Genomic DNA, 26509 nt, shown 5'->3' on the forward strand with positions numbered 1-26509 from the left:
TTATCCATGCTTGGGGATTATGAGCCAGAATCTCCCATTTGTGTTCTTAATGCTAGAAGAAGTTCACAGGAAACTTTAAAGTAAAAAAAAAAAGTCTGGCAGTTTGGAGTCAGCATTTTGGCACATTAGGCTAAACCCCTGTCTGTTATACGAGCAACCTATGTGAACCCTGGCTTGAGTCTCAGCTACTTGGGACAAGCGGTTTTAAACACCTGGGAAAGAAGCAGAATGGCTCAAATCATTGGTCCCCTGCCATCTACATGAGGCAGGCACAGGTGGGGTTCCAGGATCCTGGCTTCAGCTGGCCCCATCCCGCCTGTTGAAGTTATCTGGGGAGTGAACCATCAGATGAAAGAGCTATCTTCCTTCCTTCCTGTTCCCTCTCTTCCTCCCTTTCTCCCCGTCTTCTTTCCTTCCTTTCTCTTTCTTGTTTCCTCCCTTCCCCACCTCTTTCAACCATACCTTTCAAATAAGTAAATAAATCTTTAGAAAAAGTCTGGTAATTTTCTAGTAATTGGAAGCACTCATTGCTTTTCAAAGAAGCAATGCTTTTACAGTACCAGCAGTAGAGGATACAGTTTAAAAACAAACATAATATTTTAGGGAAACTATTGAGAAGAATATCTACTAGTTGAGGCATCAGTATATTTCTTAGTCAAAACATTTCTTTTTTCCTAATGGGAACATTCACTCAAATTTTAAATTGTTCATTAAAGCACTTCCATTATTTCTATTATAATATTGGAGGTATTAAGTTTTCTTAAAGTATTAAAATGTATTATATTTCTTCATTTTTGCTTTTTTTTTTGCTTTACCTTTTTTTTTTTGTTTTTGCTTTGTGTTGTGGAAGATCTCAAGTACACAAGTAGACAGAGTAGTAGTTATCATATAGCTTTCCTCTATGCCAGCAGTTATTAGCCCTCACTTTTGTTTCATTTCTATCCTCATTTTTTTAGTTCCTGGTGAAGTAAAGCAAAACTGAGACATGCCTTTTCCTTATAAATGTTTCAGTGTGTTGTAAAAGATAAAATTACTGCCAAGACATAATTCTAATTTTGTTAAAGTACCTAAAAGCCAATAATCCCTGAATAATGATGAATATTTATTAATGTTCAACTTGTCAGTGGCTTCATAAATTTTCTTTTAATGCTTTTCAAAATCTGGAAATATTATTAATATTTCATATCTCTTAAAATGGAGATATTCCCCATCAACTTTTGTTGTTCTCACATTTTCTTTTTTTCCTTATGTTTAATTATTTGAAAGAATGATAGCAAGAGTAACAATATGTGAGCTTGCTTATTCTGCAGCTCTACCATCCAGGCATCTGCTGGTTCTGCTTGTTAACAGGCTAAAGCCAGGAGCCTGGAACTCAATGTAGACAAGGACCCAAGTACTTGAAGAACCATTGCTAGTTGCTCCCCAGGATACAAATTTGCAGCAAGCTTGATCACACATAGGGTAGCCGAAATCCTGACTACCTGTCTGAGCTGGAATGTGTCTCAAGTGGCCACTTAAAACACTAAGCCTCAATACAGGCCCTTTCCTGGAACTTATTTATTGATGAAATAGGGGTCATTTGCTCTGTAGAATTTTCTACACCTAGCTATTGTTGATTATGTGGTGTAGTTCAGTGTGTTCCTCTGTCCTGTGTATTTAATAGAAACTATTAGAAAGAATCTAGAGGCATAGTCAAATTCAGGTTTGTCTTTCTTGTTTGTCTTTTCCTGTAATATTCAACCTTTGTCGTCTTCTTCCTTATTATACTTTTCCCTCCCTGTTCTTCCCTTCACTTTCTGCTATGTGGGTGATACTTCTTCCCTAAGATGACTTATAACATGACTTCAAAAAGTTCATGGATAATGGAATTTTAAAAAATCAGTCTATTTTGGCACAGGAATTTAAAAAATCCATTTGTATCAGTAGGCCTTCAGAAAATTCATGGAAAATAGTTAATACAAACAGTGCATGCGTTTTTCCACCAACTTGGAAGAATTTCCATGTGTCACTTTTCTTGTTTGATGCGAGCTGCTATTCTGCCTTGCTATCATAATTTATTAAGGGTTGCAAAGTGTGATATATTGTTACTGTATTTCTCTTTATTTGGAATGCTTCTGTAAAGAAGAGCTTCCCCTCATTTACTATTTGATTGTCTAATTGATTACATAATTTATATAAAGAAGAGGGCAACTGTTTTATATTCGATCTTTTAATTTTTAAAATTTTTTATTGAGTTTTAAACATTTATTTGGGAGACAGGCCAAACAGGAAGAGATAGAAGCAGGGTGCATGCACATTCCTATCCTTTGGTTCACTCCTTAAATGCTGATAATGACACCCTGGATAACAGCCAGGAAATAAGGAGCATAGTCCAGATCTGCCATGTGAGCGACAGAAACCCAGACACTTGAACCCTCACTATCATTTCCCAGGATCTGCACAGCAAAAAGCTGGAATCAGGAGCTGGGGCTAGAAACTGAAACTGCTCCAGAATGGGACATGGGTATGCAGTCAGCCAAATGCCTGCACCCAGTTTCTGAGTTTCTAATGGAAGGAGTCATTTGAAAAGTTTTGACATTATTTATAGAACAAACGTGGATCCTGTGCTATGAGTGGCCTTCAAAAGTTCCTGGAATATGTCTAATATGAAAACTTGGCATGGATTTCAAAATTTTTCATTATCAAAGTAAACATCTTTTAATTTGTTGTCTGTGAACTTTTATCATTTTCTTTGTCCAGAGCATGATAGAGACAAATCCTAAACAGATATTAATAAATGAACAAACACTGAAAGTAATTGGTTTTAAAGGAATATGAAGAAATTCTTACAATACTTTACAAATCCAGTATGGTGTGTTTTTGAGAAGTCTAAGCCACGAGGTGTTAATGGATATTTAATGAATTCTTAGGGATTTAATACTTAAGAACATGAGCTTTGAAGCCAGACTTCTGTTTTCAGATTTTGATTCTTCACTTTCCAGTGTCCCTTTTGACAACTTGTGTAATGTCTGCATATGTCAGCATTAAATATAGCTCATTTATTAAAGCAGGACACCAGTAGAACCATTATAATTTTGTTATGTGTGTTAAAGCAGTTCATTTGCTTTTAGCAATGCAAGAAGAGCCTGGCCCTTAGTGAGTGCTCAAAAATTGCTAGCTGTTGCTGTTGTCTTTGGTCTTCTTGGTAAAAGGAGAAAGGGAACTTCTAATTTTCTTAATACTCATGTCACAAAGTCTGTGTCTTGGTATATTTGATCTCACTTACTATATGTGCTCCAGTCCTCCTAACGTCACTTCTTGCAATCACCACAGAATTAACATGTCTAAGCATTGCACATTCGTTGCTGGAGAGACAACCAAGCCTGTGTTTTACTGTGCCAAATAGTGTTAAAGTGTATATATAGGCAACATTTTCTTTTCAAGTGTGAGCTTTATGTGGGAAGAGACTTACTGTATATTGTGCTTAATTATGCTATCAGATTTTTTTAAATTCATGTAAGTGAATGGATTTTAAGGTTTGTGTGCCAATGTACTGTTAAATTCCATCTTCACGAAGTTTTAAATATCTTCATACCAGTAATAGGTCTAAACTTCACTTATTCCATTAAATTTTGCTATAACATATTTCTTCAGATTCATGGAAGACTAAGTATTTCAGCTCTCTAACTATATAATTTAAAATTTCTTTTTTTAAATATAAAGATTTTATGTAATTTTTGGCTGTTGGAAATATTTTTCTGCAAGTATTTAATACTTCCCAGTCTTCATAAATGGATTATAAACTCATCATTTTGCATATTGTTTATTGGAATTATAGTATTGTGTTTCTGTGGAAGCTACTGCATGCTTGGATTATGATTCTACAATCACATATTCTCTAGATGCTTTCTTTGCATCTTATTTTTGTAACCTACCAGATTTGTGTGTGTGTGTGTGTGTGTGTGTGTGTGTATACAACTTCATTTCCAAATGATCCATGATTGGCATTATGGCATAACAAGTAAAGCTGCCATCGGTGTCACCTTCCTCCCATATAGGTGCCAGAGTAAGTCCCATGTGCATTACCTATGTTTCAGCTCCCTGCGTATGGCTTGGAAAGGCTGCACTATCACAGGAGACCCTGAGGAAGTTCCTGGCTCCTGGTTTCTAACTAACCCAGGTCTGGCTATTATGGTTGTTAGAGTGAACCAGCAGGTGGAAGATTTTCTCTCTCTCACTGTCTCTCTGTAACTCTGCCTTTCAAATAAATAAATAAATAAATCTTAGGGAAAAAAAGAAAAATATCCCAACCAAGAATAAGGGCACCTTTTGCCAATACAATGCAGGTTAAACTCACCAATTCTGTGATGTCTATGTAGCCACCATAGACCTTATATGTTTGTGATACTGTTCAAAGTGAGTACATATGTAGCCTGCAGGCACATAAGAGTTTCTTACATAAGAATTTCTGGGGCCTGGCATGATGGCCTAGTGGCTAAAGTCCTCACCTTGAATGTGCTGGATTCCATATGGGCACTAGTTCTAATCCTGGCAGCCCTGCTTCCCATCCAGCTCCCTGCTTGTGGTCTGGCAAAGCAGTCGAGGACGGCCCAATGCCTTGGGACCCTGCATCCACATTGGAGATCCAGAAGAAGCTCCTGCCTTCTGCCTTTGGATCAGCTCAGCTCCAGCCTTTGCGGTCACTTGGGGGAGTGAATCATCAGATGGAAGATCTTCCTTTCTCTCTCTATCCTCCTGTCTGTATATCTGACTTTACAATAAAAATAAATAAATCTTACAGAAAAAGAAGAATTTTTGTAGTCCTTACCTACTGTGGATTTAGAGAGGTGGATTAAAATCCAGCTCTCTCTTACCCTGAAGTCTGTTTTCATTGTTGCTAGACTTACTTAACAAAGATATTAGCACCGTTAATTATCACGCTACTCATACAATTATGAAGTGTTAGCGATTTGCTTAAAATGAACTCTGTCCTTGTCCAAGTATTGATTTTTTTCTGTATTTTGGCTTTAAAAAAAATCCCACTTACAGGTTCCTTAAATATCTGGTGAATAGGCATACCTTCAAAATGTCAGAACACTGTATCTGCAGCAAAATTGAGAGTCATGTCTTTGTTTGTTTGTTTGTTTTTTAAATAAAGCAGAACATATCTGGCTTATTTCACTAAACATGATGTCCTCTGGATGCAACCATTTTGATGCAAGTGATAGAATTTATTCTAAAAATAGCTGAATAATAATCTGTTGTGTGTATAAACCTAATTTTATTTATTCATTCATCTGATGATGGAGACTTTGGTTGATTTTATATTTTGGCTATTATGAACAGTGATGTTGTAAACATGGTACAGGTACCTCTTTGTCCCGGTGTGCTCATTGTCCTTTATATTTCTACCAACAATGTTGCAAAGTTCCCCCTTCTCCACATCCTTGTCAGTGTGTGGTGTTCTTTGCGTTTTGGATAATAGCCATTCTGAGTGGTGAGGGTGATATTTCATCGTAGTATTGATTTGACTGTTGATGTTGTTTTTTCATATGTTTTTTGACCATTTTTTTGGTTGCTGTTGTTTTAAAAACTGTCCTTTTAGGTCCTTTGCTCATTTGTTAACTAGAATGGTTTAGATTAGCTGATATATCCTGGATATAAATCCTTTGTTGGAAAAGTAACTGCAAACATGTTTACCCATTCTGCTGGATTTTTTTGTAGTGTATTGTGTGTGTGTATGTGTGTGTGTGTGTGTGGGCAGACATTTCTGAATCTGAAATAGTACTGTTGGTGTAGTTTTGTGTTTGTTGTTAGTGCTTAGAGTCATGTCCAAAAATCCACACTAATGTCTGAAAGTGTTTCCCCTGCCTTTTCTGCCAGTGACTTCATAATCAGATCGTAAATTTAGAACTTCGACCCATCTTGAGTTGATTTTTATATATAATGAGAGATGATAATCTGATTTCATTTTCCTGCATATCTACATCTCGTTTTCGCAGTGCCACTTTTTTTGAACAAACTGTTCATTCTCCAGTGTATGCTATATACAGTTGCCAAAATTAACTTGGCTATATGTACATGCATTAATTTCTGGGCTCTCTATTCTGCTCCATTGATCTGTGTGTCACATTTTATGCAAGTTTTAATTATGGAATATTTGTAGCATGCTTTTAAGTCAAGTATTGTGATGCCTACATCTTGTGTTTGTTTTGTTTAAGATATTTATTTTTATTTTATTTTTTTTTATTACAAAGTCAGATATACTGAGAGGAGGAGAGATAGAGAGGAAGTGGAGCTGCCGGGGTTAGAACCAGCGGCCATATGGGATCAAGGCGAGGACTTTAGCCACTAGGCCACGCCGCCGAGCCCAAGATATTTATTTTTATTGGGAAGGGAGATATACCAAGAGAATGAAATATAAAGAGAAAGATCCTCTGTCCACTAGTTCATTCCCAAAGACTCCGTAACAGCCAGAGCTGAGCTGATCTGAAGCCAGGAGACAGAAGCTTTCTCTGGGCTTCTCACTTGGGTGCTGGGTCCCAAGACCCTGGTCTGTCCTCCGTCGCCTTCCCAGGACACAGCAGAGAGCTGGACAGGAGCTGGAACAGCCAGGACACAAACCAGTGTCCACATGAGATCCTGGCACATACAAGGTGAGAATCCAGCCATTAGGCTATTGCTCCAGGCCCACATCTTGGTTTCTTTTTCAGCGTCTTCATTTATTTCTCTTCCCTAATTGCTGTTCCAGTTCTGTATTGAATAAAAATGGCGACAGTGAACATCCCTTTTTTTTTTTTCCAGATTTTCCTGTTTTTTATGATATTAGCTGTTGCTTTGCCCTGTGTAACTTTGATTCTTTTGAGATAGGTTTCTCATATAACTAATTTATAAAGGATGTTAAACCTCTGATTTAAAACATAAATTTAGGGGGCCCGGCGCCATGGCCTAGTGGCTAAAGTCCTCACCTTGAATGTGCTGGATTCCATATGGGCACTAGTTCTAATCCTGGCAGCCCTGCTTCCCATCCAGCTCCCTGCTTGTGGTCTGGCAAAGCAGTCGAGGACGGCCCAATGCTTTGGGACCCTGCACCCGTGTGGGAGACCCGGAAGAGGTTCCTGGCTCCTGGCTTTGGATTGGCACAGCACTGGCCATTGCGCTCACTTGGGGAGTGAATCATCGGATGGAAGATCTTCCTCTCTGTCTCTCCTCCTGTCTGTGTATCTGACTTAGTAATAAAAATAAATAAATCTTTAAAAAAAAAACATAAATTAGGGCCCAGTGCAGTAGCCTAGCAGCTAAAGTCCTGACCTTGCACGCACTGGGATCCCATGGGGGTATCAGTTTTAATCCCAGCGGCCCTGCTTCCCATCCAGCTCCCTGTTTGTGACCTGTGAAAGCAGTCGAGGACAGCCCAAAGCCTTGGGACTCAGCACCCGCGTGGGAGACCCAGAAGAGGCTCCTGGCTCCTGGCTATGAATCACCTCAGCTCCAACCATTGCGGCTCACTTGGGGAGCGAATCAACAGATGAAGATCTTCCTCTCTGTCTCTCCTCCTCTCTGTATATCTCACTTTCCAATAAAAATAAATAAATCATAAATTAGGAATGCTCTGAATACCTCTTAGTGCATATATTGTGATAATAAGTTGAGGTCACAGATCGGAAAATGTTTCACTAAGAAAAATGTAAAGTAGGGGTATTAATTTTGTGAGATTTCGTAGTAAAATAAACAAGGATTCGCAGTTTCCTGCAGAGAACCTTTGGAGAACACAGTGGGATGGGGTCATTTTACTGATTCTAAGCAATTAGAAGAGGAAGATGCAACAGTGAAGACTAGCAAGTCAAGCCAATGATACAGTCTTGGGAGTTTTGTGCTGTTTCATAGGAGACAATTGAAGTTGTCCATCTATAAGTGAATCTACCATTTAAGACATGTTTGCATTATTTTCAGTTGTTTACTGAATAGTTTTTAGTTATTAAGCTGCTTACATTACTTCTAGATTTTTGCTGCTGAAATAAGCCTAGTTTTGAGTTTTTTTCCTTCTCTCAAGTTTCAGTCATTTTCATCCAGATTTCTTTGATACATGTCTTTGGTATGATTCTCGGTAAAAAGTTTTTGTGTGTCTGATCTGTTTAAAATTACATCTTAAAAATATTATATGTATTTGGTTGAAGGCAAGAGGCCCTTTCACCGTCACTACCCAAGTGCCTACATTGGGCTGAAGCTGGGCTGAGATGGGGCTGGAACAGAGCCACGAACTCAGTTCTCATCTCTCACGGGTGAATGGCAAAGACCCAATGACGAGCCATTCCTGCTGTCTCCCAGGGTTTGCATTGGTAATCTGCTGGAGTCAGGAGCCAGAGCAGGCAATCAAATGCAGATTTTGATGTGGGATGCAACCACCTTAGCTGCTAGACTAACCATATGCTTGCTTTGTTTTCCATTTCCTTTATTTCTGTTGGTGTTCTTCTTCCACCCACCAAGCACATATGTCTTCTTATCTGTTTGGGCAGAGGCTTTTTTCACTTATCCGCCTATTCTTTTAAAGATGCCAGGACACTAAGTGTGGAATAGGTAAACTTTTTCCCACAGTGACTGTGTTTTGGCAACAAAATACTGCTCACATGGTAGTAAAATGTCTCTATTTTCAGGTAGTCTACCATTTATTTATTTATCTATCTGTATCATTGTGTTGGTTATCACTGTATAGGGGGATGCTTTGTTCACCTTTTTGTCTCACGTTGGAGCTGTTGTTTTTGTCACACAATTTACTCTTCAGTTCCTTGTTTGGTGAACAATGGCATTGCATTCAGGGTTGATATGTTATTGACTGAAGTTCTTGCTTGAGATTTATCTCTGGATTGAGTAAATGGAATATTTTAAATGTTATATGAAATCAAATCATTTGTGAATCTGTTTTTAAAGTAGTAAACCCATAAGCTTCTAATAAATCATCTGTTATGCTTTTGAAGATTTTCTGGTTTATATGGACATAAGTAAGTTCACAAGGCTTTTCTCTGTTTTGTAATTAAGTGGAAAATATAATTTTCTGTGAGGGAATGAAGGAAAAGAAGGGCTGTGTTAGACTTGATAAAAATGTTTTCTACCGGAATGTGTTGAGTGTTGATGAGTAGTAGTCAGAGAGCAACGAACTCTGATAGAGTTTTTAAGTGTACCTAACTGTGAAGTTTGTAATGTGGTGGAGATAAGATTCCTGCTCTCATGGTTTCTTTCATAATACAGCATCGTCTGTTGTAAAGCCTCGTGGGGATTTTTTTTAAAATTTTACTTACCTGAAAGAAGAATGGGATTCTCGTATTGCAGGCTGCAGCTTAATCTGTTGCACCATTGTCACTGACTCATACCTTTTAGTCTTTAAATTCCCTGTAGACCTGAATCATCTAATACCCATACTCTTTTCTGAGTCCTTATTTTTCAAATTCTCTTCGAGTACATAGCTCAGTGCTTAGAATTTATACCTCAAGATACTGCTGACAATAGACTGGCAGTATTGAATCAAGTTGAAAGTAAATCTACAGTTTCATTCTTCTTTAGTTTGTGCGTTAACAGCAGAAATTTCAGCCTTATTTAGATCTAAGTTTAAAATCTGGCACTGCCACTTTTATAATGTGATCTTGGAGAAGTATCAAAGTTCCCAAGCTGTGTTTCCCCAATGGTAAAATTGGGGTCATCACATATATCTCAAAAGGTGGTTGAATGGTTAAATGATATTGTGTGTGCATATGATATAGATATAAATATCTATATATTTCATTAAAATATTTCATAAAATATAGACACCTGTATTTTATAAAAATATAAAAATATTTGTAAAATATTCATTACAAAAAATTATAAGTATCAATATGATTAGCAAAAGCAAGCCAAAATTGAAATGCCCAGATAAATTTCATTATTTCATGACCACACTGTAATAACAGAGAAATTTTTACTTAAAAATCTTCAGTGCAAACACCATTTTCTATGTAATTTATTTCTTTTGATTTTTCTTTTTTTCAGGGGGCAAGGGAGGGAACAAGAATGAAAGAACACATGCTCCACCTACTGCTGCATTCCCTGAATGCCAGCAGTGGCCAGAACTGAGGTGGGCTGAAAATGGGTACAGGAACTGAAGCCAGGTCTCCATGTGTATGCTAGGAGCCCAATTACTTGAGCCACCGCCACTGCCTCCCAGTTGAAGTCTGGAGCAGGAGACGTGGAATCAAATTCTGATGTGGAATGTGGCCATTTAAACTGGTATCTTCAGCTATTTATTTTAAGATTTATTCATTTACTTGGAAGAGTTACAGAGAGGGAGAGACATAGAAAGAGAGAAATCTCCATCCTATGGTTCATTGTCCAGATGGCTGTCAGGATGAAGCCAGGAGCCGGGTGCTTCTTCTGAGTCTCTCACGTAAGTGCAAGGGCCAAAGCACTTAGCTGTCGTCTACTTTTCTTAGGTCTTTAGCAGGAAGCCAGATTGTAAGTGGAGCAGCCAGGACTCAAATCAGCCCCTATTGAGAATGCTGGTGTCTCGGGTAGCTGCTTCACCTGCCCTGGTCCCCTAAAGCTGTCTAAGTTTAAAGTCTGGCTTTGTTCAATACAAATTAAAATCTGGTTGTTTCAAATAGACTATTGATAAATGATTGCTCCTATTACACAGATTGTGGTTGTTTTAATTCCTTTTGGAGTATTATGCTGAGGTAAACGAATATGTAAAATGAGGTTGGATGCTCTGTATATCATGAAACAGTGAGAGTGTTTCTATGAAAACGGTATGGTTCAATTTCAAAAAAAAGGAGAAATTTTCGCTTATCAGAAAACAAAAAAAGTAAAACTTGAATTAGGCCTAAAAGCATGAAGAAAGAAAAAGATTGAGGATAGAGAAAGGAGAGACACTTTGAGTTAACAAACATCTTGGGTTAAAACAAAAAAGATTGACATCATGAAGAGGGCTCCAGGTGAAGGTGTACTGAGAAAGAGAGGCAAATGAATTGCTTTCACTGCAATGAGAGTCAGTAGGAGGTGTTTTTGATTCTTGATCCTTGGGACTGCATTGTGAATAGTGAAGTAGGGATACATGTTTAAGTAGGACTAGTCTGGAAGTTCTTTACAGAAGATATGTGGGCAGATGTAGACCTTGAGAAATAATCATTCCTAAGCAGTGCATTAAATGAAAGCACTGTACAGCCAAACTAAGCCATACTCTTGGATATGAAAAGTATTACAGGAAGTTGTAAAAGGATTGAAATCACACAGAGTACATTCAAACACTTTGAAGTAAGCGATACATTTCTAAATAATTCATAGGATAACGAGGTAGTCCGAAGAGAAAGAAAAAAATTCATTGTACTGACCAAAAATGAAAACAATGTATGGAGATTTGTGGAATATAACTAAAGCGGTGTTGAAAACAAAAACAGTAATGAAGAATGCCTCCAAAATGCAGAATTCCCAGATTATTCTGTTGCCATTGGTAGAATGGACAAGGCTAAGACTTACTGAGCTTGGAGATCAGGCAGTCAACACTTTACAAGCTGAAACACAAAGAGAAAGAAGAATAAAAATTCACCTCAGAATATCTGTGAAAGTTGAGACAATTACAGAAGGAGTAATGAATACATAATGGGGATCTTAAAATGAGAAGAAATGATCAAAGAAATAGCTGAAGTATTAATGTGTGAGGATTTCCCAAAATTGATGACAGATATTAAGGAACTTCAAAATTATTGATAGATATCAAGCTCAGAATAAACCCTAAACAAAGCAAATGCCAACCTCCCTCCCCCACTCCCAAAATTGGGCAAATCCCAGTTGATCTGCAGAAATTTCAAGACAGAAGATCTGAAAAGAATCCAAAGGGGGACAGGATGTTACCTTACGTTTAGATGAAAAGGGATAAGAATTACACTGTATGAGTCTGTGTAGCATGTAAACAAGAGGAGTGAATTAAAGCATTGGAAAACAAAAACAAAAATTGCCAATCTAGAATTCTATATGCAGCAAAATTGCCCTTCAATAACAAAGGGAAAATAAATACTTTTTCAGGCAAAAGAACATCAGCAACACAACTGGGCCTTTGTCACAAGTACACTTCCATGCAAGAAATGTTAGTAGAAATTTGATTGACAAATATTTTCTTTCCAATTTCATATTTCCTTCATGTTTTGTGTTTTATCCCAGTGTATGATTTGTCTTCCTCTCAGCTGTGACCTTTAGCATATTTTTATTGGCCTGCCTTAGAAATTATTGTTGCTACATTTATGTTACATCCTTTCTTTCCTCATGGTGAAAAATATATCAATTTTCAGTCCTTCAGGATTCAGTATTTTAAAGAGTCTCTGCTGTAGTGTTTTTTTTAATCTTCATCTCCTGAATTGTTACTATTTTGGCACAGGACACTGTGTCAGTTATGTAGATGCACACACTCCCAAATCACTCCCTGGTTTGAAAATGGAATCTATGAATTGGCTTCTGTGCCTCTTTTGAGTTATTACCATGGTGATGAATAGTGTGCTTAGTATTAGAGTTGGCATGATTCTTCAGGGTTAGGTCACCTGTGTTTTCTTACTAGCAGTTGACCACACTCTGGGCAACAGTCAAATTTCCATAACTTAAAAACAAGTAGGTTAGAATGCAAAACTAGTGGCTTAGTAGAATTACAACATCAATGCTTTTTGTGTGTTGGTTATTTTCTTTTCAGCACTGACTAGCAGGAACCTACTCATTTCACATGGCTTAAATCTTTCTTTTGCAATCAGACCTTGTTGCAGTTACAACTGATCCTATGCTGCAGTTATAAATCTTTCATTATTTGTTCAGATATTATGAGAGAAATGAAGTAAACTGACAAAGACAACTTAATAAAGGAAACTGGATGTTTTTCTCCATGTCTTCTCTTTCCTCTTTTTTCTCCCCTTTCCTCTCTTGCATTCTTTCTTAAGAGTCAGAGAAGACTCTCCTCTCTCCCACAACACACACACACACACACACACACACACATGAGATTAGGGGAGGAGAAACTTCTATCAGCTGAGTCCCCCCAAATGCCCGCAATAACTGGGGCTTAGCGTGGTGCGCTGATGGGGGCAGGGAGAAGGAAAGAATGGCATTCCCATCTGTAGATTTTACTCCCCAAATACCAGCAATGACTGGGACTCAGCTGGGCCTGGAGTGAGAAACCGAGGAACTCAATGCAGGTCTCCTAATTAATGGTGGGAGTTAATTCCTTGAGCCTCACCACTGCTTCCCCCTGCTTTGTGTGGAGTGCCTTTTGACCATTTTTAATGAACTACCCGTTTAAGTCATTACAGAACTTTGGTTGCAGTTTTTAAACGCAGACTTTGGCACATACCTGAGATCACTCAGCAATTGCTGCTCTACCTAGTGATTTGTTTTTTAGACTTTTTCTTCCATGCCAACCATAGGGGCTGGATTTTGTATTCCACCAAAGAATATGGAATTCTGATCCCTTTCCCCAGATCCCATGTTTCTGCCATTCTTGACATTATAACCATGCATTCCATTTCTTGCTGTTTTACTGCTTGTGTTTTCTCTTCCTCAAAATATCCGTAATATGAAAGAAGCTTCCAAACCTTCTTGCTTTATTTACTCTTTCGTAATTGCTGTGAAATAATCTTCAAGTATCACCTTCCATAAAATATTTCTAACCTACTGGAAGAGAAATCAGCAGTTGGTTATTTGGTTTTATGAAGGATTCCTCAGGAGACATCATATTAAACTCTTATCATTTCCTGATACTTAGTTATGGTATTGTTAATGTGTTGTTCAGTGTTAGGATATATTCATTGCATGCATGTGTAATGTATAAAATGCGTACTTGTGTCTTTATTTGTAGCAGGTAAAACCAAAGGGCAAGGTCTGTGTCTTCTTTGTAAAATGGTCAACCTACTTACATGAGAGAAATCTCAACAAAAGCAAAGACACACATAATGCGTAATATGACAGATCCCATTTATTAGATTGAGCTTCTAAATTTTAAAAATTCATGCTTTTCCTCATTTACAGTTTTCCTTAATCACTGTCTCTGTTCTTTGTTGGTAATGAGTCAGGGATGTTGTACTGAAATCTTCATTGTTGTGATGTTCAAGGTCAGTACTGTGTAGTGAGTGAATCACCCCTGACTAGTAGCCACTGCGTGACTCCATCATGTAACTGAAGGAAAGGCTATGGTAAGTGAAAAGGGTATTTAAACTGCAAAATATACGTGTGTGCCTGTGTGCTCAGAAACACACAGGTGCAGTATTTCTTGAGATCCCTGAGAGTGGCTTCAGGTGATGCAAAATTTGTGGTCTGGGATAAAATATGTTTTTGCTGTAATTCTTGACAATTCCTGTAGCTGAGTAGATGTTGGCTTAGATATCTGCAGGTAAGTGTTAGATCTGTTATTTTACTCTGGCTTATTGGCATAAATTCTATTGGGATGTAGCATGATGTTTGCTTTGATATTAAAAAAACTGGCTTTTAAAAAATGTTCTTTAACAGAATGTTGAAGGTTGAGTGATTTGTGGATGTTGAATTTTATTTCATTGTCAAATAAATCAAGATGACACAAAGTGAACTAAAGACTCATTCAATTCCATGAATTGTGTGGTGTTTTATTTTGGGGAGAAAAATTTTGAAGACAGATAGATTTTATAAATAAAGCTATTTTCATACTTGTAGACACTGAGATGTCTATAAGCAGACCCCTTTTCAAAATGGAGCAGTGCTGAGAAAATTTGTGTGGGAGTTATACATATGTATATATCTTTGTAAGTAATTCCTTTAAAATGTTAAAATCAATGCAAAGTGGCTGTTTGGTATGTACTTATGGTACCATTGCAGCTAAATTTTAAAATAGAGTTATGACAGCTTTGAATTAATTTATATAATTACTATTCAAAGACAGAAACATTTGATAAAAGGCGTTCATGCTCATAAAAGCCACCTTCTGTTTTTTGAATCTTATATGTAACTAATGTTGAAGTCATTTAAAGAAGACGTTTTAAAAGTATTTTAAACATGTTACACATGTAAATCATGAAAGTTATTCTAGCAATCTGAGATAAGGATGGAATAGTAATATGAAATTGTGGAAGTTCATAAGACACTTTTTAATTCATAACTTTATAATACTGATAACACTAATATTTTTGCTTCATGTTAAGAACTAAATGTTTTTTGTTCAGATAATTAAGATTATACAAAATCAATTACAAACTGCATTGTCCTATAAATGAAATGATGCTTTTGTGTGATAGTCAACCTAATGATGACCTTAAAATTAAATTACGTTTTTGAAGAAAATATTAAGGTATCTTTTCTTTGGAATTGCAGAGGTAGCATTACGTGACTCTGCAGACTTCATTATCTTAACTACAAAATGACCTTACTTAAGAGTTAGTCCAAAGGTACTTTTGGTTTTGGATTAAATATTATTAAAATACTCCAGGGAGGTGTAAGATAGGATTGCTTCTATCATGAGCCCTGTAGGACAAATACATATGATGTTTAATTTGGGGATTGCTTTCTAATGTTGTTATTGAGAATCCAGAAAAATATAATCTGCTTTTTTAAATGTAGACTTTGAGTAGATCTACATTACATTTTTAAGAGAGAATTTGACTCTGAAAATACATGTAAAAATATGTTTATTTTGGCTTTAAGAAACTTTATGCATAGTTATGTTTTCTGTGCATGTAATAGAAGACTTTGCTCATAACTGATAGAATGTTTTTTATTCATCTAAAAGAAAGAAAAGGTGTAAGTCAGCAAGAATATATTTTAGAATAAAATGATTTTAAAGAGAGACCGATATCGCATAAACTAAGTAAAGCATAATGTTATTCTCCAGATTGGCAGAGATCCTTAAAACAGCTCTATCTAGTGGGAGTGTGCTGCAGTCTGAATGTGTTCCCACAGAATTCTTGTTGGCACCTGGAGTGGGGCTCCCAGGAAGTGGTGATTAACTTCTGAGTGCAGCAAGGAGCTATGTGCCCATTCTGCATTCGCCCATGTGAGGAGACACATGGAACCTTCTGGCTATGAAACCAACAGCACCTGCCGCACTACCAGTGCCTTGACTTTGAACATCCCAGCCTCTGTAACTGGGTGAAATACATTTCTTGGTTTTATGAATTATCTATTGTGAGTTATCTTTGATATAGCAACCCAAGAGATTAAGACTATTACATCAGCAAGGGGAGGGTAGGTGGCAGGGGTGGAAGGAGGCAGAGAGAACGTAACAGCATGTCCATTATTTTTGAAATGGACCTAGCCCCCCTTACATGGCGTTTCTTTCTTTAGAATTTTACTCTAAGAAAACATTCAGGAATATGAATAAAGATTTTGGTACAAGGATTGAAAAAGTGGATTTTCCTGGTGAAAGAAATATTGGAAACAGTAAAACATATCGTTGCATTTTTTTTACTGTAAGCTTTTAAAATATGACTATAGAAACTTTAATGAGAAACTACTGAGAGTATGTTCCTTTTTGTTGTGATTCCTTGGGATATTTAAGTAAAAGACATAAAACAATATAGACAGTAATCCCTTTTCTGCTAAATATGTCTATTTGTGTGAATAAAACCTATTTAAAAAACCCAAAGTATGAAAGCTTATTCTTCATCAATAGTATAACAAATGAGTTTTGTTGTTATTATGGTATAATTATTTCCTAGCATTTATCTGTTTTTATTTGAAAAAGACATACAACTGTATTTCATTTACTGGTTCATTCCGCAGATGCCATAACAGCCAGGGCTGAGCCAGGCCGAAGCCAGGAGTCAGGACCTCATTCTGTGTATCCACATGAGTGTTAGGGACCTAAATACTTGAACCGTCACTCGCTGTGTTCCAGGCTGTGTGCCAGCAGGAAGCCAGAACTGGAAATGGAAGCAGGACTTGAGTCCAGATAGTCTGTGTGAATATGACAGTCCAGAATGACATCTTAGCCACTTTGCCAAACACCTGCCCTCCTTTCTGGGGTGGAGAACATTTTTTCTGTCAACAGCCAACAGGACATTTATATCATTTGTGGGCCACACAAAATTACCAGCATAAAAATTATCCTGCTATAGGTTTGTTGGATTGTTGGGTCCTACCTGCAGTTGCCTTGGCAGGGCCAGACCAGATGATTGCACTTGCCCTACATAGCCCAGAGTCCAGGCATTCCCTCCTCCTGTAGAAAGACCTCCTGTAGAAAGACCTCCTCCTGTAGAAAGACCTTTCATCATGACCAGAGGCCTCTCTGGATCTCATCTAGTCCTGTTTACATCCTAAAGACCCCTCCTGCAAATACCATTCACACATGGATTTGGGGATTAATTTTCCAACATATGAATGCTGGGAGACAAGCCTAACCATAGCAGCCTTCAACCAGAGAACTGTTCCAGGATATGATGATGAATGTTTGTGTCTTACTGATTCACAGAACTGCCTGCTTCAAAAGAATTGCTTAGAAAAAAAGTTAATTTTATTTGAAAGGCAGATTTTACAGAGAGAGAAGGAGACAGAAGGTCTTTCATCTCATAGTTCCAAAGGCCAGAGTTGAGTTGATGTGAAGCTGGGAGCCAGGGGCCTGTTCTCGTCTGTCATGTGGGTAGAGTCCTGGGACTTAAGTATTCTCTGCTGTTTCCTACATCTGAAGCAGATAGCTAGATTGGAAATGGAGCAGCCAGGACATGCACCAGGCCCCATATGAGATGACAGTGCTACAGAGTGGAGGATTAGTGTGCTGTGCCCTGCACTGGTCCCCAAATAGGCTTTTGATTGAGCTTCACACATGTTCTTTTCACATAGAGTTTTACACAATTTTCCCAACATTGTTCTCTTGCATTCAGTTCACCTAGGACAGTGGTTTGGAAACAAATTTAAAAATTCAAATTCTTGTTTGTCAGTTTAAATAATCCACCTGCAGTGTATCGGGTTGATTTTAGTGGGTGGGAAAAGGCATGTGGTAGACAGGTGTGTGTGTGTGTGTGTGTGTGTGTGTGTGTGTGTGTGTGTGTGTGTGTGTGTTGTTTTTACTGATTATAGTAGGAAATGTTTGAGTTCCCTCTGTGATGGTGATTGAGTTAGTATTTTCTTTTGTTCTTTTCATTCTATGTAGCTGATGACACGTACAAAATTGTCTATAGTATATTTCTGCTGTTGTTTTGTGATGGATGCAGTGATGAACAGCCAAAGCTGGTCTTTACCCTCAAGAAGTATACATTTTAATGGAATAGACAGGCTGAAGCATACAAAATTATCAATTGCAGTAAGTGGAAGGAAGAAAATAAGAAATGTCATGTGGAGGATGCTGCAGGGAGTGGAGTTAGATAGGGGGACTGGTAATCTTATTCTTTAATTATACAGATCTGCTTCTTTGAAGGAGTGATTAGCCTGAGGTTTAAAGGATGAGATATGCTGAGGGATGGAGAAATTGAGGACCAGGAAAAGGAAATAATTTGTAAAGGAAGCTAAATTTAGGACCAAGAGACTGAGGAGGAAGTAGAGTAAGACAAATTTGGAAAGTGAGGCAAGGGTGAGATCCTTTGGATAGTGGTGATTTCTGTTTTGCCATAATTGCATCCAAGCAATGTTGTTGAGTTCCAGCTAGGTCAGTGACAATGATCAGGTTTACTCCCAATTTTGTCAGTAATAGTTTTAGGATTATTTTTGACAGTCACCAGAGTATGACTGCCAATGACCCACTCCCACTCGAAGCTCTGGTTACACTGCAGATGATCAATATCATCTTCATCATGCTACTGTAACTTTGTAAGATTAATTATTAAGGGGTCAGCGAGGTGGCTTAGCAGACGAATGCTTCACCCACAGCACCAGCATCCCATGTAGATGCTGGTTTGAGTTCAGCTGCTCCACTTCATCCAACTCCCTGCATATGATATGGGAACATAGCAGAGGATTGCTCAAATTCTTGGAGTCTTGCACCCACATGGAGACTTGGAAGAAGCTCCTGGCTCCTGGCTTTAGGTCTGCTCAGCTCTGGCCATTGAAGCCATTGGGAAGTGAACCAACAGATGAAAGATTCGCTCTCACTCTCTTCTGTCTCCTCTCTCTGGTAGTCTGCCTCTTAAAGAACAATAAATAAATATGTTTTAAGAAAGATTCATTATTAAAAGATCTGGAAATTGCACACCAAATAAGGGTGGAATCAACATCCTTCTGATAACAAACTTGAAGGCGACTTTAATATTTTCCTCAATTAGGATAAACCTTCATTAACAACTTTCATTCGAAAACCATGACTAGATTCTGCTGTCTAGGCAAAGTCTATTCCAGTTATTTTCAGGGAAGTTATGCCACTTTAAAAAATGCTAAATGCTCAGGCAATGTTAATATCAGCATGTCACTGGGCATTCAACTTTAGCTCATGTTAAGTGACTTTTAACACCCTCTCCTGTGTGACCACAGTTCTTGTGTGCCACTGACACAGCTGGTCTGATTCAAGCCTCTTCTGTCACTCGAGCTTATTGGTAACATCCAAGCTTCAAGAATCATTTGATGTGCAGATTTAATCACAGGTTTTATCTTCAAAGGGTGACATAAGCTGTATCATTCTAACTCTTTGCACAGGTTTTCCTGAACTGCTATTCTAAAAGCAAGTATATCATTGTTTTGTTACAATGCTTCCTGATTTATTTTTTCAAGGCTTCTTGCTCAGAATTGGCTTGTCAATTTATATTATAATATTTCATTGGATTCATGTGTTAGGTTTGAATTTCAGTCTCTCTTGATTTTTTTTGGTAAGATACATTATTCCTTATAGCATTGACTGATTTTCCCTGTTTCCTTTTGTTTTTTCCTCCCATTCCAGGGCTTACCCATGATTATAAATAAGAGTGATTGAGTCTCATTGTTTAGCTAATATAGAGTTGAAGTAAAAATACTCTAGGAAGAATTCATGCTTCTACATCAAATACCTTTTTCTTTCCAAATGTCACTTCAAGACACCAAAAGCACTCAGAACTTATAGTAAGCTGAACAGTCCGTTCTAAAAAGTAAAGTGTTTCACTTTTTGTGGAAAGAAGAGGTTTTGGGAATGACAGTGCAAGTTTCAAAATGCATTTTACAAAGAACATTTGTTCATTCTTTTGATGCACATTTGCCGGATGGAATGCTAGTACCTTCTGCTTCAGGGGTAATCAGGTTGGTCAAAGTAAAGCCCTAGATATGGAATATTGGTGTTGGTGCACTTCAAAACCTCTTTGTAAAGATGAAATTAACAGAGAAGTGAATTTGTGGCAAAGATTTTGAAATGTATTTGTAGTTTTTTTTAATATACATATTATACATAGATTTCGAAAGATTTTTCTACCAAAATAAACTTATCTTTTAATTTCCTTTTTTTGGGAACTGTTTGAAAAGCTTGCATTTTTCCCTGCCTCTGAGAAATTCTTTGTGCTTACTCTGTTTTAGAAGAGTCAACTTAAATTTAAGGGAATTTTTCAGCAGAAATGAGAGGATCTGTGACAAGTATTATAAGTTTCAAGGTGGATTCACAGATCTCCTCTTAGTGACTGATGCTTTTTCTTATTCCTCTTAGCTTCTTTTGGCTATTTAGAATTTTGTTTTTCAGAAAAGGTACCATTTTAGCATTGAAAAGACTGCTTGTTACTCTTAGAATCTCTTCAGCTAGATTTTTCTCCTTTCAAGTCTGAATTAGGAAAACATTTAAGAGTATCATAGCTGAATGAGTCCTTGAAAATCGTTGTCATTTTACAGACGGGGAAATACAGGCTATATAGGCTATATAGGCTATATACTATATATAGGCTATATAGTATATGTATAGACTGCTCAGTCCCTCGTCCAAGGTTTCAGAAGTATTGAGTGGTGGACCCGACGGATAAATACTGCCTTTTGGCTGACCAGTGCTGAGTTCTTTACACTTTACAACCCCTCTCTGGTCATGGAACATGAATGGACATGGAAGATCACTTTTTTTCCTTTCATTTTCGTGATTTTTCCCCCTCTACAAATTTAATGACTTCTTAAATTGAAAAGATAAAGTAAGACTGTGTCTTATTGGAATGGTTTGGTGATTCCCAGATTGCAAATAGCATTTAAATCCATGATCAAGTGAGTTTGAATGTGTTTCCCCTCGCATAAACTGAAAGATGTCTTAGTTAAGCAAAAGCTGCTGTTTTGTTATTTGCTATGTCATCTAAATTTCGAAGTTCATCTTTCTCAAAACAATAATCTTTTTACTTGGACTATATCATCTGAAGATTTAAATTTAATCTCAATGTTTTAAATAGCACATACAAGTATTAAGTAGTATTTGTCCTGTTATTTGTATATGCCTTAACAAGGATCTATTTGTCTTTTCTCTTCTTTTAACACAGGTTCTGGGACCACACAAGAGCTCCAAACCCAGAGTAAGTTGTTTGATCTTTTTTTGCTATGAACAAACTGATTCTTCTTCACTTTTATAACTTCTGCAAGTTTATCCTTTTGCTTACCTCTGACATACTAGTCATTCAAAGTGATTCTGTGTAAATGTGTATTATGTTACATGCCTTATCTCTTCTGCAGTTAAGTTGTTAAAGTATTTGGCTAGACAATCTGTTCATATCAGTTCAGCTAGCATAGCTTGTATGTAGTTGAAATTTGGCAGATTGTAATTTAGAGTTTTCTCTAGGAAGCTCTGGAGGATTCCCTCACATTGTTAGTGTGTTAGTTTCTTACTCCCACTATAAAAAGCTTTAGAGTTAGCAAAAGCAGGGTTGTTTAGCAAAGACAAGGCAGAAAGTGAATCTTTGGAGAGGAAGGATGAAAGGCAGATAGGGAACTGGAGTTGAGCTGCACAGGAACTGAAAGTGAAGTTCTGCTTATACTTCCAAGATAACTGGATTGTGACATTGTTGCTCCATTCTGCAGGGTTCTCCTATCAGTTATGTAAATGATCTCTTGTCATTTGGGATGTGCTAATCTAAGTTGGCAGATTCTACTGTAGCCTGTCTTATCTGTGTCTCTGCTTACATGATATAGGGATGTCTCTAAGTTATCAGCAGAGAGGTGTGTGGGTGTAAAATCTCAAGTTTCCTTCAAAAGCTATGGGAAAACACCTAATAACCAAATGTCACTTTCCATGTATATGATATGTCATGTGGCTACTTTTGATAAGCTGCTACATCTTAGAAAACTGAAAGAGAAGCTGGTGTTGTGGCACAGGCATTCCATGGAGGACCCGTGGTAGTAACCTTAGCTGCTCTGCTTCTAATCCAGCTACATGCTGTTGTGCCTGGGAAGGCATCAAATGATGTTCTGATTCCTTGAACCTCTGTCACCTGTGTGCAAGTCCTGGAATGAGGTGTTTCTGACTCCTGATTTGAGTCTGGCCGAGCCCCAGCCCCAGCTGTAAAGGCCTTTGAGGGATGAACCAGCAGATGGCAGATTCTTCTTTCTGGTCCTCTGTGGCTTCCAAGTCAATCAATTAGTCAACCGAAGGGGGAAAAAAATCTGACTCGTTCTGCACGTAAGCATGAGCCTTGCTTACCCAATTACGTACCACGAGTCTTGCTTAGGTTTGACTCATGTCATTGCATCCTGAGCGTGTATATAACTGACTATGGATAGTTTCAGAACATGCCTTTTTTTTTAATTAGTTTTCTGGACAGTGATTAGTCATATGCCACCCTGTACCTAATTAGCCTTTCATAAAACTTTGCTAACATCCTTTCCTGTGATTCAGAAGCAGAAGGTGTATCTAAACTCTGATTTTACCAGGAAGGTGTCAACTGTATCTACTAGTTTTTTTATACGAAACCTATTTAAGTGCAGCAATACTTTCTGTCATCTGGCAGACTCTTGGGCTTAAGACACGTTATCTTAAAAGTGAAGGGGTTGGAAACCCACCCTGTGGATCACTTCCATTCACAGATACAGTGATACCATGAAATGTCGGGCTTGAACTTTTATGCTTCTATTATTCCTTTTGAAGGCTTTCCCTTCTACTTCTAAAACTGATCCTCTCTCTGGTGAGATTCTGTGTTAGTGTTTTTTGCTGTCCTCCCCAGCGACCTCATTGAGACCTCTAAACTTGGGATGATAGGATGGCTCTTCTCCACTGACTCCAGTTGGAAATATATAGATTTTTTTTTTTTTTTTGCTGTGTGTGTCAAACAGTCTTTGAGTGGAAGCAGCCCTGGATGGGGAATGTGACATACTGGCTGAGAAAAACTTCACATCAAGACAGTCCTCACAAGAGCTGATAGCTGAATTCTGTCAGCTGGAAGCAGTATATTAACGGGGGTGGGGTGGTGGGAAGGGAAATAACCTATATTTTTGCTGGAATGCTGGAGATGGCCAAGGACAGCCTGGGGAATGAGGCAGACTTTCCACCGAGAAGCTATAGGACAGAATGGCTAGGAGCTTGTGAGAGGCAGTGCGGTGGGTATAAAACAGTAGTTGGAGAGCAGTTGGTTCTGACAGACAATGGAATGGTGGTGTAAATTGTTGCTTTTCTAAAGAATTGTTAGAATTTTTTTTATCTAGGATGCTATTCTGTTTTTAAGTTATAGAAACAAGGTGAAAACTCTTTATGCTTTACACAGACAGATGTGCTTATCTTTAGGCAAATGAATTATATTTCCTTTTTGTAAAATCTTCTTGGCTTCTTAGTTTCCTATTATTTATAGGGCTATTTCTATTCTTTATATTATCTTTTTTCTTCCATATCTTTAATAATTTAAATGTATTGTTTTGGATCTTCAAACGAAAAAAATGAGCATTAAACTTTCTGTTCAGTGGTTCTGATAATATGTAATCACAGGAGATGATTTTATGGCATATTTTTAAATTTTCTAACTTGTAAGTCCATCTTTTGCACAGTTGGCTGATTGGCTGGTTTTTCTAACTGTGGAAATCTGGTGGTCTTTTTTATGGAGCATGACTGCCAAATTGTTTTATATTTGTTTGTTTCAGATACTCCAGGAATATTAGTGGAAGAAACTAATTTTTTTAGTTTCCTATTTCCTGATTTCATAGCTAGGAGAGTCTTATATAAACAAAATTCAAAAACTGTTTTGTGTCACAGGTTTAGAATTTTAATTTCTGGCTGTAGCATTTCCCTCATCCTTTTACTACAATTTTTAGAAACAAGCTCATCTGATTAAAGTCTAATTAAAAAAAAACGGGCGCATTTCTTGTACATTGTAACTCGCCAAACCAGTACTTCTTAATTGTCATTGTAGCCCTCATTAACTCATGTGTTCACACAACCTCTTCTGGCCCTGTGTAGGTTATGAGGACTACTCTAGACAGTTGTGCAAGTTATGTTTTCATGTTAGAAGAAATCTCATAGCCCTGTCCTCATGAGGACTTGCTTCTTCTGATCTTCTCTGCTTGACGGGAGACATGACATTCCCAACTTCAATCTAGGTTCTAGTGATAAAGAAATGCGAATGAAGCCTTTTTTCTGAAGGCCATGGCTGACTGTAATTGGCTGTTGTATTTAACACTTTTGCCATTGGATATAGCTTTGGTTTGGCCCCAAGGGCTTGTCTTTATTGCAAGCAAAGTTGAGCATTTAACTTTATTATACTTATTTTTATGTTTTAATAAGTAAATGTTTCTAGTTTAAAGTCTTTCATTAGTTCAGTTCACTGCATTGCTGCCCCTGTAGATCCCATAAATTATGTATTAACCACTATTTCTCAGATTCACTCTCTTTAACTTGGGGGCATTAAAAGGCTCTATCTAGACAATGTTCATTTAGAGCACACAGTACATTCTGAATCAATGCTAGCTATTGCTTGCATCATCTGATAGCCTTTTTACCACCTAAGGCAAGAGTTAGAAGCTCCTGTGGTATCTGTGTTTACTTGCTTAACAAGAGGAAGTCTTAGTTAACGCCCAAGAGAAACCAAAGGAGAAACTTTGTTCTGTGTAGTACAATGCTGAAACTGAAGCATGGGGTCCCACCCTTTCTGCCGATTTGCCAAAGGTCAGTTGGCACTTATGAGCACTCAGAGGAATCTCCTCTCAGTGCTGCCTGGAGGAGTGCTTGGAGGAGTTTTGCCTGGATTGCGTGGGTATGTAAATTTGAATTTGTGAATGTTTTCTTTGCTAAGAAGGGCACTCAAAGACAGAATTATAGAAGATGTTTGTAGATTTTGTAATATGTAGTGTTTTTAGTTAAAGTAAGCCCTTTGACAGTATTTAAAATTGCTGTTTGAAAATTCCTATTTATTCCAGGAACATTCTGAATTTGGCAAAACTGGAGGTATCCCAGTTTACTCAGGACCTACTTCCTGTCTTCTTGACTACAGAAATGAGGGTTTAAAGGGTTCCATACCTGTGGGTCATGGTGTTTGAGAGAATAATTTATCCCTTATATCTAAGAAGAGTCTGTTGTTTCCCAGGCTATTAACAGGTGGATATATATAGATATCAAGTTTTCTTACAACTACTTTGAAATTGATCTTACCTGTAAAGTATTATGATTATCCTATAAATATTTACTATCTTGAACTGTTTATGCAATGCTAGCTGTACTATGAAAATTTGTTTGTTAACCAGGTTTAGACTTCTTAAATTATTATTGGCTTTGAGTCCATAGGAAACACTGCCAATTTTCTATGTAAACATTTTGCTTGGGACCTGAAATGTAGCTGAATATGTGTATTTAAAGTTTTTTTTAAGTCCATGTGTATTAATGGAACTTGTCAATGTTTAAGTAGTCAATTAATGGAAGTTTTTAAAGAACAACTCTTTCCAAAATAAAGTTTGTAATTGCGATGTTTTGGACACCAAATTTAAAGTTAGTGACATACATATCATTCTTTAATATGAAGAAATCTGTGTATGTCTTTTATTTTTTCCTTCTGTTATAGTTAATCTGACCAATGATCTTTTCTATCATTGTTCTGACACAGGTAATTAAGTTGAAGGCTTGTATTTGTGCTATTTAACCACAAACTAGGGCTGATAACATTGTACCACAAAATCTCAGCTGGGGAACAAAAGCAAATAATTGGACAACTTACTGTGTTGAAATTGGAATTGGGAAAGGTGGCATTTTCTTCATTTTAGTGGCCACTGTGGTTACAGTATTGATCCTTGATTGAAAAATATCCTTCTAACACTCTGATTTTCCTATAATGTATTTGTTCTTTTTTAAAGCCTTTCTGTACCATTTATCATTCCACATGAATTTCATCTATTCATACAAATATTGTGTGCAGCTTTCTGGCAGCCTAAACAGATGCTGTTCCTTGAAGTGTTTCTGTTTCTGGCCGGGTTTCATCTTAACATTGCTGTAAAGCTTTGGACAGCCTACTGGCCAAATTCCAATGTAAACATGGGTGTCATGTGGGGTTTAAGTCTCTGTGTCATGTGCTGGAAATGGTATGTGAAACAGTTAGCTCTTTGACCCAGGACTCCTCAATTTTAGAAGCATATCCTCACTCCTGCTAAACTTCGCGTGTTTACCCAAAAGGTTTCTGTTTCCAGTGACTATCCTTGCAATTACTTATTTTCAATTTAAAGTAAATTGTGTGTGAGAGGAATATAC

General features: G+C 37.4%; 1 protein-coding gene across 3 annotated transcripts in view; it reads left to right on the plus strand.

Moving 5' to 3' along the window:
* The window catches only part of EPS8 (epidermal growth factor receptor pathway substrate 8), a 154180-nt gene that overhangs the window by 40706 nt on the left and 86965 nt on the right, over positions 1-26509 (plus strand). Inside the window, exon 2 of one of the 3 annotated variants that reach the window (XM_058655784.1) lies at positions 21339-21371. The gene's annotated coding sequence lies outside the window, so the exon portion shown is untranslated. Of the gene's footprint in view, positions 1-21338; positions 21372-24960; positions 25029-26509 lie in introns of those variants that run through there. The other 2 variants (XM_058655785.1, XM_058655783.1) reach the window with 2 other exon arrangements.

Source organism: Ochotona princeps, chromosome 27 (assembly GCF_030435755.1).
Source record: "Ochotona princeps isolate mOchPri1 chromosome 27, mOchPri1.hap1, whole genome shotgun sequence".
Classification (NCBI taxonomy): Eukaryota; Metazoa; Chordata; class Mammalia; order Lagomorpha; family Ochotonidae; genus Ochotona; species Ochotona princeps.